At 57.6% G+C, this 14,129-nt stretch overlaps 1 non-coding gene across 1 annotated transcript; it reads left to right on the top strand.

Annotated features, from left to right (window-relative positions):
- Positions 1 to 1,828: 1,828 nt before the first annotated feature.
- On the top strand, positions 1,829 to 2,132 carry LOC147956917 (signal recognition particle RNA). The gene has a single exon (XR_015612430.1).
- The last annotated feature ends 11,997 nt before the right edge of the window (positions 2,133 to 14,129 follow it).

Genomic DNA, 14,129 nt, shown 5'->3' with positions numbered 1-14,129 from the left:
TTGGGACTATCAAGGAGATGGTGCGAGGTCGAGTAGGCTACTCTAGCGAACCATCATTTTCTTTCCTTTTCTTATGACTGTTGACTACAAATTGCCATTATGGTTCTTTTCGGATTATCAAGGAGATGGTACCGAGGTCGAGTAGGCCATTTGGGCCTCACAACCTACTCTAGCAGACCATCATTTTATTTTTATTTTTTTCCGTTTCTTTATCTATTGACTACAAATTGCCATTATGGTTCTTTTTGGACTACCAAAATAACATTTCTGAATTTGCAAGTTTGTAAACATTGAAATTGCAAGCTACGCAAAACAATTTGATTTTCGAAGTTACCAAGACAGCCAATCGGTTCTCACTTAGAGATCCAATAGCCATATCACTTCGTACAAACAAGAAGCTGGGTACTACATAATTGATCTACTTTGTCCCAGCTTTTATCGTAATGTCTTGTTTAATCACACTCGGACTTTGCTTTCTTGGCTTATGGAATGCAAATGATTAGCATAAAATTGCCATCTCAAGAAAAATGCAGAGGCTTATGATCAATTACAGGAGACGGCCATGGATTAATTTATTAACAAAAGGATGGCCAAGAATCTGTGTCTAACACATGTGTTGAACCAAGACCGGTCAAGGCCAACCACCAGACTGCAGCAGCTACATCATCAGATAGGACAATTAACACAAATGATTAGCAGCGAGCATGAGACAACATAATCACACAGTTAACAAGCATAATCACATATGCTTCTTCATGGGCAAACTAATACTCTGGATCTGGGGACATCACAGGTTGGCAACCATTCTCTGCTCTGCACATATACATGATACATGTACTAGATACCACGTGTGTCCAAAATTGGCAAATCAGTTGTCCTGACAGGTGCATACAGTGTCTGTTCAAGAGTCAAAGATTTGCAGATAACACATGGATAAACAGCCCCAAATTAAGAATGGAACAGCACACATCAACAGAAGTTTCCCATACCAACAGACAGACACTACAGTCTACATAGAAGGCTACATTAAAAAAATGAACATCATCCAAATACAGTCGATGGAAAAGGAGCAACAATCTATTTGTCATGTCTTGGATCCGGATAGAACTCTCTGAAGCCTTATAAATAGACCACCCAGGTAGCAAAAATTAAGCATAAGTGCATGCAAGCAACCAAGGCAGCTCACAGTGACAAACATATCCTTCACCAGCATGGGCGAGAGAGTTTGCGCCGGCGATATTGTTGGAGTTCACAAGGGTGAAAGGCGGAGCGCGGTTCAGATGTTTCATCATTTGAACTTGCCGATGTCGCGTTCATAAGACTCGTCGATGGCTTCATACCGGCATCTGATGGTGTGTGCTTGATGATGCACCAATCAAATCTGTGGAGGCAGCTTTACATGCAGTAAGAATCTCCTCTTTTTCTTTTCTTTTTTGCTTGTTTGATCTGTTTGGAGAGGGTTGGAAAAGAAGAGAAGACTAATCAACAAGGCAGAGAACAAACGGATGGAAAGGAGGACCCAGCTGTCGAGCTTTAAACATGCGGCAATTTATATTGTTTCCACTTCTGCTAAGTAAGTTCTCTGTGCTAATTAGCACTCGTTGCAAAACCAGCGAATGGCTGCCCAAACCATGTCCGCATGGACACGTCCATGAGCCCAAAAGGACAAAGGCCGAAGCCACAGAAGCCCACGCTAAAATCTTCTATCAGTCCACAACGCTCCGCCTCATTCCCCAGCTAAGCACAACACTCCACTTATTTTAGTCCCACCTCGCCAGCCGAGGAGGCGTTCAACCAGCTTAAATACCCGTCTCCACTCTCTTCTCTCGCCGAGCTCAGTTGCGAGAGCTTGTAACCCAAGTGGGGGCATTAAGGTGGTGTGGACGCTGTTGTAGCGCTGCAAGCCTGGTCTAGGTGTGCTACTGTTGGCCAGCCCGTTCCAAGTTGAGTAGTGGACCGCTTGGGGCCTATGCGAAAGTTGGGCCTCACGGTCCATAATGTGGCAGGCACCGCGTGAGGCTGGCTTCACAGAGCAGCGACAACTGCCCGCTTCCAACGGTGGAAGGATAACGGGCCGCTGCACTCCTAGGCCGCTTGGGCCTCGTAGCCTACTCCAGCGAACCATCATTTTTTCTTTATTCAATGTATAAATGTATTTTCACTTTTTTCTTTATTCTTGAAGGCGGCTTCGAGATCCAGCTCCCTCCCCCTCGTCCTCCCCCTGCACCCGGGTGAAAACCCACAACTTTGGTTGGGCGGCGGCGGTGTCCAGCTCCGTCACCTTCTTGAAGGCACCGCTTTGGGTCCGCGGGGAGGTGGGACAGCTGCAGCGCGTTCTTGGTGTCCTAATGGCGGCGGTTCTCTTTAGTGGTGTCGCTTCGCCATGGCGGTCGGCTGGTCTGGCTCTCGTGGTGATTGTGGTGCCCAACTCTTCGCCGTGTCTTCCTGGGGTGTTCCCATCCCGTTCAGAGAGGCTGGAGGTGGAGCGGCTTCATCTTGCACGGAGCTTCGGTGGAGATGTCAAGTCATGCCTGACCGACAGGTGCTACGCTTTATCATGCCTGGTCGGCAGGTGCTACGCACGACAGATCTTCCAAAGACTTCAAGCTGTGTCGGCTGGTGGTACTTGGCAGCATGGTGCTGAGGTGTATCAGTGGAGACCGCGACGTCCTCGGATGTTTGTGCGCAGGGAGGTGTCGTTGGGCGCCGTGGTGGCGTCGACGATAGCTGGACCGAGCAAGGTTGATGCATTAGTATAGTTCTGAAGATGGAGCGGTGGAAGTTGGTGGCGGCGGCCTCTGAGTGCACGCCGGACCGGTGAGACCCATGCCCGGCAGGCGTACTGGATGGGATCTCAGGTCTTAAATGTTAGGTTTGCCTGCGATGCCTGTTTGTTATTAGGTCCAGGCTATCTGCGCCCCTTCATCAACTGGATAGAGTGGCTTAGACGGCGGCTTTAGTTTTACTATTGTATTACTTTGTAAGGTCTTGTGAGAATAATTAATAAAGTGGTCGTATGCATCGCCCAGATGCAGAGGCCGGGGGTCATCCTCCTTTTCTACAAAAAAAAGTCTCTCTCTTTGCTAATTAACCTTCCACCACTACCAGAATAACTGGCGATGCCGACGGCCGAACCTATGCCGACGGGCCCCATCGGCATAGATTGGCCTATCCCGAAGGCCCAGCCCAGGCCGTCGGCATAGAAAAGCCGTCAGCGTATATCAATCTATGCCGACGGCCCCCGTCGGCAAAGCTCACCCGTTGGCGTCGATAGAAATATGCCTACGGTGGCCGTCGGCATAGAGAAGGCCATCGGCATAGCTCGTGGGCCCGGCTACCCGGACGGAGACGGCCTTTTGACGGCGTCAATCTACGCCGACGGGCTAACGGCGGCCGTCGGCATAGACGCCATGTCATCGATCCGCGTCGCCCGCCACGTCATCGATCCGCGTCGCTCGCCTGTCCGTGGGGTGGCAAATCTATGCCGACGGCCTGGCCGTCGGCATAGGTCTGGCCCATGGATGTTGCCACATCACCGATCCGCGCCCTTAGGCACGTCATCGATCCGTGGCCATGTGCGCAGGTATGCCGACGGCCTTCCCGTCGGCATATCTCTATTTTTTATTTATTTTTATTTTTTACTTATTTTTATTTACTTTTCCCTGTTTTTTTCACAACATAAATGTGCCTTGTCTAACACAAAAAAAACATATCCAGATGGTATATCGATTGCCCCCCTCACGGACGTTGCTGCCGCCGCGCCGTGCCCCACAGCGACGCCGGAGATGGGGGGCACACCCCGGAGCTGCGTGCTGGGTGCCTGCAATAGCCACCACGTTTTCACAAACGTAGGAGGGCCCAAAGCAACACCTAGCGGCATTGCTACGCCCCAGGTACACCCTCCCGTCTAACCGGGCCCTCATACATGCCGGGCGGTGTGGTGCCATGTCTGAAGAGGCGGGACAGGGGCCCTGGGGGATAGCAATACCACCGGAGCATCGCACCGGGCCCTCATACATGCGGGGTGGTGTGGTGCCATGTCCAAATTAGAGGCGGAACGCGTCTCCGGGTTGTGCCCCCGCTAACGGACGGCGCCGCCGCCGGCACCTGGAGGGGGGAAACGGACGCGTCAGGTCTACACGGAGGGGATCTTACTGTGGGTTTGGCCCGGATGTTGCTCTAAAGTGTTCGTATGGGCTGACCTAACACGACCGGGTGGATAGTTCCACTGGTCAAAACCCGTCCGTGCAAAGTCAAAGGGCTAGATCCCCTGGTCAAACGCTACAGGGTTAGGCGGGACGAGGGCCGTGGGGGGTAGCAATGCCACCCGAGCATCGCACCGGGCCCTCATACATGCGGGGTGGTGTGCTGGCATGTCCGAAGAGGCCGCACGCGTCTCTGGGGTGTGCCCCCTCACACGGACGGCGCCGCCGCCGGCACTTGGAGGGGGGAAACGGACGCGTCGGGTCTACAGGGAGGGGATCTTACTGTGGGTTTGGCCCGGATGTTGCTCTAAAGTGTTCGTATGGGCTGACCTAACACGACCGGGTGGATAGTTCCACTGGTCAAAACGCGTCCGTGCAAAAGTCAAAGGGCTAGATCCCGTGGTCAAACGCTACAGGGTTAGGCGGGACGGGGGCCGTGGGGGGGTAGCAATGCCACCCGAGCGTCGCACCGGGCCCTCATACATGCGGGGTGGTGTGCTGGCATGTCCGAAGAGGCGGCACGCGTCTCCGGGGTGTGCCCCCTCACACGGAGGGCGCCGCCGCCGGCACCTGAAGGGGGGAAACGGACGCGTCGGGTCTACAGGGAGGGGATCTTACTGTGGTTTTGGCCCGGATGTTGTTCTAAAGTGTTCGTATGGGCTGACCTAACACGACCGGGTGGATAGTTCCACTGGTCAAAACCCGTCCGTGCAAAGTCAAAGGGCTAGATCCCGTGGTCAAACGCTACAGGGTTAGGCGGGACGGGGGCCGTGCACTAGTAGAAAACAGGGCTATGGTCCAGGCCGGCTTAGCCCATTAGTCCCGGTTCAGTCTAGAACGGGGACTAATGTGAGCATTGGTCCCGGTTCGTGCGGCTAAGGCATTAGTCCCGGTTCATCTAGAACCATTGGTCCCGGTTGGTGCCACAAACCGGGACTAAAGATTAGACCTTTAGTCCCGGTTTGAGGCACGAACCGGGACCAATGGGGATGAGACCTTTAGTCCCGGTTCGTGCCACGAACCGGTACTAAAGGTCCCATTTTCAAACTCTACCCCCCCCCCCCGTGGACCGCCTTTTCAGTTTTAAAAAAAATAAAAGAAAATAATTTTCACATGTGATATGTGGTCTAGTTGTTGGGAAAATTTACAAATATGAATTTCGACTTTATTTACAAAATCTCTCTAGAATTTGTAAAATGGGCATAACTTTTGCATACGAACTCGGATGAAAAAGTTTTTTATATGAAAAATCATCTACTCGAAAAGTTACATCCGATGGAGACGGCCTATGGCCTGTTTACAAATTTCTAGAATCCTCAAATTCCAAAAGGAAAAAAAGTTATGCTCAAATTTCAGTTTTTTTAAATTTTTAGTAAATCTGGTCAAACTATGGTCAAAAACTACTTATTCAAGAAGTATTAGTGTTACTAAATAATTATTCAAGAATATTAGTGTTATTAAATAATTATTTCACCTTTTTTGAATTTTGGTCAAATCTGGTCAAACTATGGTCAAACTGTGGTCAAACAATGGTCAAACTACTTATTCAAAAATATTAGTGTTACTAAAAAATTATTGTTTTTTAGAACAATAGTTTTAAACTCAAACAGTGAAATATGTGACTTCATGCTCAAGCTAAATTCCTGAGGGTTAATAGGATTGACATCTTACTATTGTCAGGAAAACAACAAGTGCAGACTTGGAAACAAGGGAGAATAGAACCCGGAAGTTAAGCGTGCTCAGGCTGGAGTAGTGAGAGGATGGGTGACCGTTCGGGAAGTGAGATGATTTGGAATGATGAGGGGTGATTAGAGATTAAATTGAGTAGTGATGAGGGGTGATTAGAGATTAGAGGTTAAAATAATTCAGAAATTTGAAAATAAAAAAAATTCAAAAAAAAATTCAAAAAAAAATTTCAAAAAAAAAAATCAGGAAATTTCCTTTAGTACCGGTTGGTGTTACCCACCGGGACTAAAGGTGGACCGGCCACGTGGAGGGCCTTTAGTCCCGGTTCTGGATTGAACCGGGACTAAAGGGTCAGGGCATTAGTACCGATACTTTAGTCCCGGTTCCAGAACCGGGACTAAAGGCCCTTACGAACCGGGACTAAAAGCCCTTTTTCTACCAGTGGTGGGGGGGTAGCAATGCCACCCGATCGTCGCACCGGGCCCTCATACATGCGGGGTGGTGTGCTGGCATGTCTGAAGAGGCGGCACGCGTCTCCGGGGTGTGCCCCCTCACACGGACGGCGCCACCGCCGGCACCTGAAGGGGGGAAACGGACGCGTCGGGTCTACAGGGAGGGGATCTTACTGTGGGTTTGGCCCGGATGTTGCTCTAAAGCGTTCGTATGGGCTGACCTAACACGACCGGGTGGATAGTTCCACTGGTCAAAACCCGTCCATGCAAAGTCAAAGGGCTAGATCCCGTGGTCAAACGCTACAGGGTTAGGCGGGACGGGGGCCGTGGGGGGTAGCAATGCCACCCGAGCGTCCCACCGGGCGCTCATACATGCGTGGTGGTGTGCTGGCATGTCCGAAGTGGCGGCACGCGTCTCCGGGGTGTGCCCCCTCACACGGAGGGCGCCGCCGCCGGCACCTGAAGGGGGGAAACGGACGCGTCGGGTCTACAGGGAGGGGATCTTACTGTGGGTTTGGCCCGGATGTTTTTCTAAAGTGTTCGTATGGGCTGACCTAACACGACCGGGTGGATAGTTCCACTAGTCAAAACCCATCCGTGCAAAGTCAAAGGGCTAGATCCCGTGGTCAAACGCTACAGGGTTAGGCGGGACGGGGGCGTGGGGGGGTAGCAATGCCACCCGAGCGTCGCACCGGGCCCTCATACATGCGGGGTGGTGTGCTGGCATGTCCGAAGAGGCGGCACGCGTCTCCGGGGTGTGCCCCCTCACACGGACGGCGCCGCCGCCGGCACCTGAAGGGGGGAAACGGACGCGTCGGGTCTACAGGGAGGGGATCTTACTGTGGGTTTGGCCCGGATGTTGCTCTAAAGTGTTCGTATGGGCTGACCTAACACGACCGGGTGGATAGTTCCACTGGTCAAAACGCGTCCGTGCAAAGTCAAAGGGCTAGATCCCGTGGTCAAACGCTACAGGGTTAGGCGGGACGGGGGCCGTGGGGGGTAGCAATGCCACCCGAGCATCGCACCGGGCCCTCATACATGCGGGGTGGTGTGCAGGCATGTCCGAAGAGGCGGCACGCGTCTCCGGGGTGTGCCCCCTCACACGGACGGCGCCGCCGCCGGCACTTGAAGGGGGGAAACGGACGCGTCGTGTCTACAGGGAGGGGATCTTACTGTGGGTTTGGCCTGGATATTGCTCTAAAGAGGCGGCACGCGTCTCCGGGGTGTGCCCCCTTACACGGACGGCGCCGCCGCCGGCACCTGGAGGGGGGAAACGGACGCGTCGGGTCTACAGGGAGGGGATCTTACTGTGGGTTTGGCCCGGATGTTGCTCTAAAGTGTTCGTATAGGCTGACCTAACACGACCGGGTCGATAGTTCCACTGGTCAAAACCCGTCCGTGCAAAGTCAAAGGGCTAGATCCCGTGGTCAAACGCTACAGGGTTAGGCGGGACGGGGGCCGTGGGGGGGGGGGGGGGTAGCAATGCCACCCGAGCGTCGCACCGGGCCCTCATACATGCGGGGTGGTGTGCTGGCATGTCCGAAGAGGCGGCACGCGTCTCCGGGGTGTGCCCCCTCACACGGACGGCGCCGACGCCGGCACTTGGAGGGGGGAAACGGACGCGTCGGGTCTACACGGAGGGGATCTTACTGTGGGTTTGGCCCGGATGTTGCTCTAAAGTGTTCGTATAGGCTGACCTAACACGACCAGGTCGATAGTTCCACTGGTCAAAACCCGTCCGTGCAAAGTCAAAGGGCTAGATCCCGTGGTCAAACGCTACAGGGTTAGGCGGGACGGGGGCCGTGGGGGGGGGAGGGGGGTAGCAATGCCACCCGAGCGTCGGACCGGGCCCTCATACATGCGGGATGGTGTGCTGGCATGTCTGAAGAGGCGGCACGCGTCTCCGGGGTGTGCCCCCTCACACGGACGGCGCCTTCGCCGGCACCTGGAGGGGGGAAACGGACGCGTCGGGTCTACAGGGAGGGGATCTTACTGTGGGTTTGGCCCGGATGTTGCTCTAAAGTGTTCGTATGGGCTGACCTAACACGACCGGGTGGATAGTTCCACTGGTCAAAACGCGTCCGTGCAAAGTCAAAGGGCTAGATCTCGTGGTCAAACGCTACAAGGTTAGGCGGGACGGGGGCCGTGGGGGGGGGGGGGGTAGCAATGCCACCCGAGCGTCGCACCGGGCCCTCATACATGCGGGGTGGTGTGCAGGCATGTCCGAAGAGGCGGCACGCGTCTCCGGGGTGTGCCCCCTCACACGGACGGCGCCGCCGCCGGCACCTGAACGGGGGAAACGGACGCGTCGGGTCTACAGGGAGGGGATCTTACTGTGGGTTTGGCTCAGATGTTGCTCTAAAGTGTTTGTATGGGCTGACCTAACACGACCGGGTGGATAGTTCCACTGGTTAAAACGTGTCCGTGCAAAGTCAAAGGGCTAGATCCCGTGGTCAAACGCTAGAGGGTTAGGCGGGACGAGGGCCGTGGGGGGGGGAGGGGGGTAGCAATGCCACCCGAGCGTCGCACCGGGCCCTCATACATGCGGGGTGGTGTGCTGGCATGTCCAAAGAGGCGGCACGCTTCTCCGGGGTGTGCCCCCTCACACGGACGGCGCCGACGCCGGCACCTGGAGGGGGAAACGGACAGGTCGGGTCTACACGGAGGGGATCTTACTGTGGGTTTGGCCCGGATGTTGCTCTAAAGTGTTCGTATGGGCTGACCTAACACGACCGGGTCGATAGTTCCACTGGTCAAAACCCGTCCGTGCAAAGTCAAAGGGCTAGATCCCGTGGTCAAACGCTACAGGGTTAGGCGGGACGGGGGCCGTTGGGGGGTAGCAATGCCACCCGAGCGTCGCACCGGGCCCTCATACATGCGGGGTGGTGTGCTGGCATGTCCGAAGAGGCGGCACGCGTCTCCGGGGTGTGCCCCCTTACACAAGCGGCGCAGCCGCCGGCACCTGGAGGGGGGAAACGGACGCGTCGGGTCTACAGGGAGGGGATCTTACTGTGGGTTTGGCCCGGATGTTGCTCTAAAGTGTTCGTATAGGCTGACCTAACACGACCGGGTCGATAGTTCCACTGGTCAAAACCCGTCCGTGCAAAGTCAAAGGGCTAGATCCCGTGGTCAAACGCTACAGGGTTAGGCGGGACGGGGGCCGTGGGGGGGGGGGGGGTAGCAATGCCACCCGAGCGTCGCACCGGGCCCTCATACATGCGGGGTGGTGTGCTGGCATGTCCGAAGAGGCGGCACGCGTCTCCGTGGTGTGCCCCCTCACACCGACGGCGCTGACGCCGGCACTTGGAGGGGGGAAACGGACGCGTCGGGTCTACACGGAGGGGATCTTACTGTGGGTTTGGCCCGGATGTTGCTCTAAAGCGTTCGTATGGGCTGACCTAACACGACCGGGTGGATAGTTCCACTGGTCAAAACCCGTCCATGCAAAGTCAAAGGGCTAGATCCCGTGGTCAAACGCTACAGGGTTAGGCGGGACGGGGGCCGTGGGGGGGGGGGGTAGCAATGGCACCCGAGCGTCGCACCGGGCCCTCATACATGCGGGATGGTGTGCTGGCATGTCCGAAGAGGCGGCACGCGTCTCCGGGGTGTGCCCCCTCACACGGACGGCGCCGCCGCCGGCACCTGGAGGGGGGAAACGGACGCGTCGGGTCTACAGGGAGGGGATCTTACTGTGGGTTTGCCCCGGATGTTGCTCTAAAGTGTTCGTATGGGCTGACCTAACACGACCGGGTGGATAGTTCCACTCGTCAAAACCCGTCCGTGCAAAGTCAAAGGGCTAGATCCCGTGGTCAAACGCTACAGGGTTAGGCGGGACGGGGGCCGTGGGGGGGGGGGGTAGCAATGCCACCCGAGCATCGCACCGGGCCCTCATACATGCGGGGTGGTGTGCTGGCATGTCCGAAGAGGCGGCACGCGTCTCCGGGGTGTGCCCCCTCACACGGACGGCGCCGCCGCCGGCACCTGAAGGGGGGAAACGGACGCGTCGGGTCTACAGGGAGGGGATCTTACTGTGGGTTTGGCTCGGATGTTGCTCTAAAGTGTTTGTATGGGCGGACCTAACACGACCGGGTGGATAGTTCCACTGGTCAAAACCCGTCCGCGCAAAGTCAAAGGGCTAGATCCCATGGTCAAACGCTACAGGGTTAGGCGGGAAGGGGGCCGTGTGGGGGGGGGGTATCAATGCCACCCGAGCGTCGCACCGGGCCCTCATACATGCGGGATGGTGTGCTGGCATGTCCGAAGAGGCGGCACGCGTCTCCGGGGTGTGCCCCCTCACAAGGACGGCGCCACCGCCGGCACCTGGAGGGGGGAAACGGACGCGTCGGGTCTACAGTGAGGGGATCTTACTGTGGGTTTGGCCCGGATGTTGCTCTAAAGTGTTCGTATGGGCTGACCTAAAACGACCGGGTGGATAGTTCCACTGGTCAAAACCCGTCCGTGCAAAGTCAAAGGGCTAGATCCCGTGGTCAAACGCTACAGGGTTAGGCGGGACGGGGGCCGTGGGGGGGGGGGTAGCAATGCCACCCGAGCGTCGCACCGGGCCCTCATACATGCGGTGTGGTGTGCTGGCATGTCCGAAGAGGCGGCACGCGTCTCCGGGGTGTGCCCCCTCACACGGACGGCGCCGCCGCCGGCACCTGAAGGGGGGAAACGGACGCGTCGGGTCTACAGGGAGGGGATCTTACTATGGGTTTGGCCCGGATGTTGCTCTAAAGTGTTCGTATGGGCTGACCTAACACGACCGGGTGGATAGTTGCACTTGTCAAAACCCGTTCGTGCAAAGTCAAAGGGCTAGATCCCGTGGTCAAACGCTACAGGGTTAGGCGGGACGGGGGCCGTGGGGGGGGGGGGGTAGCAATGCCACCCGAGCGTCGCACCAGGCCCCCATACATGCGGGGTGGTGTGCTGGCATGTCCGAAGAGGCGGCACGCGTCTCCGGGGTGTGCCCCCTCACACGGACGACGCCGCCGCCGGCACTTGGAGGGGGGAAACGGACGCGTCGCGTCTACATGGAGGGGATCTTACAGTGGGTTTGGCCCGGATGTTGCTCTAAAGTGTTCGTATAGGCTGACCTAACACGACCGGGTCGATAGTTCCACTGGTCAAAACCCGTCCGTGCAAAGTCAAAGGGCTAGATCCCGTGGTCAAACGCTACAGGGTTTGGCGGGATGGGGGCCGTGGGGGGGGTAGCAATGCCACCCGAGCGTCGCACCGGGACCTCATACATGCGGGATGGTGTGCTGGCATGTCCGAAGAGGCGGCACGCGTCTCCGGGGTGTGCCCCCTTACACGGACGGCGCCGCCGCCGGCACCTGGAGGGGGGAAACGGACGCGTCGGGTCTACAGGGAGGGGATCTTACTGTGGGTTTGGCCCGGATGTTGCTCTAAAGTGTTCGTATGGGCTGACCTAACACGACCGGGTGGATAGTTCCACTGGTCAAAACCCGTCCGTGCAAAGTCAAAGGGCTAGATCCCGTGGTCAAACGCTACAGGGTTAGGTGGGACGGGGGCCGTTCGGGGGTAGCAATGCCACCCGAGCGTCGCACCGGGCCCTCATACATGCGGGGTGGTGTGCTGGCATGTCCGAAGAGGCGGCACGCGTCTCCGGGGTGTGCCCCCTTACGCGGACGGCGCCGTCGCCGGCACCTGGAGGGGGAAAACGGACGCGTCGGGTCTACACGGAGGGGATCTTACTGTGGGTTTGGCCCGGATGTTGCTCTAAAGTGTTCGTATAGGCTGACCTAACACGACCGGGTCGATAGTTCCACTGGTCAAAACCCGTCCGTGCAAAGTCAAAGGGCTAGATCCCGTGGTCAAACGCTACAGGGTTAGGCGGGACGGGGGCCGTGGGGGGGGGGGGGGGGTAGCAATGCCACCCGAGCGTCGCACCGGGCCCTCATACATGCGGGGTGGTGTGCTGGCATGTCCGAAGAGGCGGCACGCGTCTCCGGGGTGTGCCCCCTCACACAGACAGCGCCGACGCCGGCACTTGGAGGGGGGAAACGGACGCGTCGGGTCTACACGGAGGGGATCTTACTGTGGGTTTGGCCCGGATGTTGCTCTAAAGTGTTCGTATAGGCTGACCTAACACGACCGGGTCGATAGTTCCACTAGTCAAGACCCGTCCGTGCAAAGTCAAAGGGCTAGATCCCGTGGTCAAACGCTACAGGGTTAGGCGGGACGGGGGCCGTGGGGGGGGGGGGGGTAGCAATGCCACCCGAGCGTCGCACCGGGCCCTCATACATGCGGGATGGTGTGCTGGCATGTCCGAAGAGGCGGCACGCGTCTCCGGGGTGTGCCCCCTCACACGGACGGCGCCGCCGCCGGCACCTGGAGGGGGGAAACGGACGCGTCGGGTCTACAGGGAGGGGATCTTACTGTGGGTTTGGCCCGGATGTTGCTCTAAAGTGTTCGTATGGGCTGACCTAACACGACCGGGTGGATAGTTCCACTAGTCAAAACCCGTCCGTGCAAAGTCAAACGGCTAGATCCCGTGGTCAAACGCTACAGGGTTAGGCGGGACGGGGGCCGTTGGGGGGGGGTAGCAATGCCACCCGAGCGTCGCACCGGGCCCTCATACATGCGGGGTGGTGTGCTGGCATGTCCGAAGAGGCGGCACGCGTCTCTGGGGTGTGCCCCCTCACACAGACGGCGCCGACGCCGGCACTTGGAGGGGGGAAACGGACGCGTCGGGTCTACACGGAGGGGATCTTACTGTGGGTTTGGCCCGGATGTTGCTCTAAAGTGTTCGTATAGGCTGACCTAACACGACCGGGTCGATAGTTCCACTGGTCAAGACCCGTCCGTGCAAAGTCAAAGGGCTAGATCCCGTGGTCAAACGCTACAGGGTTAGGCGGGACGGGGGCCGTGGGGGGGGGTAGCAATGCCACCCGAGCGTCGCACCGGGCCCTCATACATGCGGGATGGTGTGCTGGCATGTCCGAAGAGGCGGCACGCGTCTCCGGGGTGTGCCCCCTCACACGGACGGCGCCGCCGCCGGCACCTGGAGGGGGGAAACGGACGCGTCGGGTCTACAGGGAGGGGATCTTACTGTGGGTTTGGCCCGGATGTTGCTCTAAAGTGTTCGTATGGGCTGACCTAACACGACCGGGTGGATAGTTCCACTAGTCAAAACCCGTCCGTGCAAAGTCAAAGGGCTAGATCCCGTGGTCAAACGCTACAGGGTTAGGCGGGACGGGGGCCTTGGGGGGGGTAGCAATGCCACCCGAGCATCGCACCGGGCCCTCATACATGCGGGGTGGTGTGCTGGCATGTCCGAAGAGGCGGCACGCGTCTCCGGGGTGTGCCCCCTCACACGGACGGCGCCGCCGCCAGCACCTGAAGGGGGGAAACGGACGCGTCGGGTCTACAGGGAGGGGATCTTACTGTGGGTTTGGCTCGGATGTTGCTCTAAAGTGTTTGTATGGGCTGACCTAACACGACCGGGTGGATAGTTCCACTGGTCAAAACCCGTCCGTGCAAAGTCAAAGGGCTAGATCCCGTGGTCAAACGCTACAGGGTTAGGCGGGAAGGGGGCCGTGGGGGGGGGTATCAATGCCACCCGAGCGTCGCACCGGGCCCTCATACATGCGGGATGGTGTGCTGGCATGTCCGAAGAGGCGGCACGCGTCTCCGGGGTGTGCCCCCTCACACGGACGGCGCCGCCGCCGGCACCTGAAGGGGGGAAACGGACGCGTCGGGTCTACAGGGAGGGGATCTTACTATGGGTTTGGCCCGGATGTTGCTCTAAAGTGTTCGTATGGGC

The sequence above is a fragment of the Triticum urartu genome, chromosome 7A (assembly GCF_056163025.1).
Source record: "Triticum urartu cultivar PI428250 chromosome 7A, HENAU_Tu73, whole genome shotgun sequence".
Lineage (NCBI taxonomy): Eukaryota > Viridiplantae > Streptophyta > Magnoliopsida > Poales > Poaceae > Triticum > Triticum urartu.
Note: the sequence above shows the minus strand (reverse complement) of the source record. Positions and strands in the feature narration are given on the sequence as shown.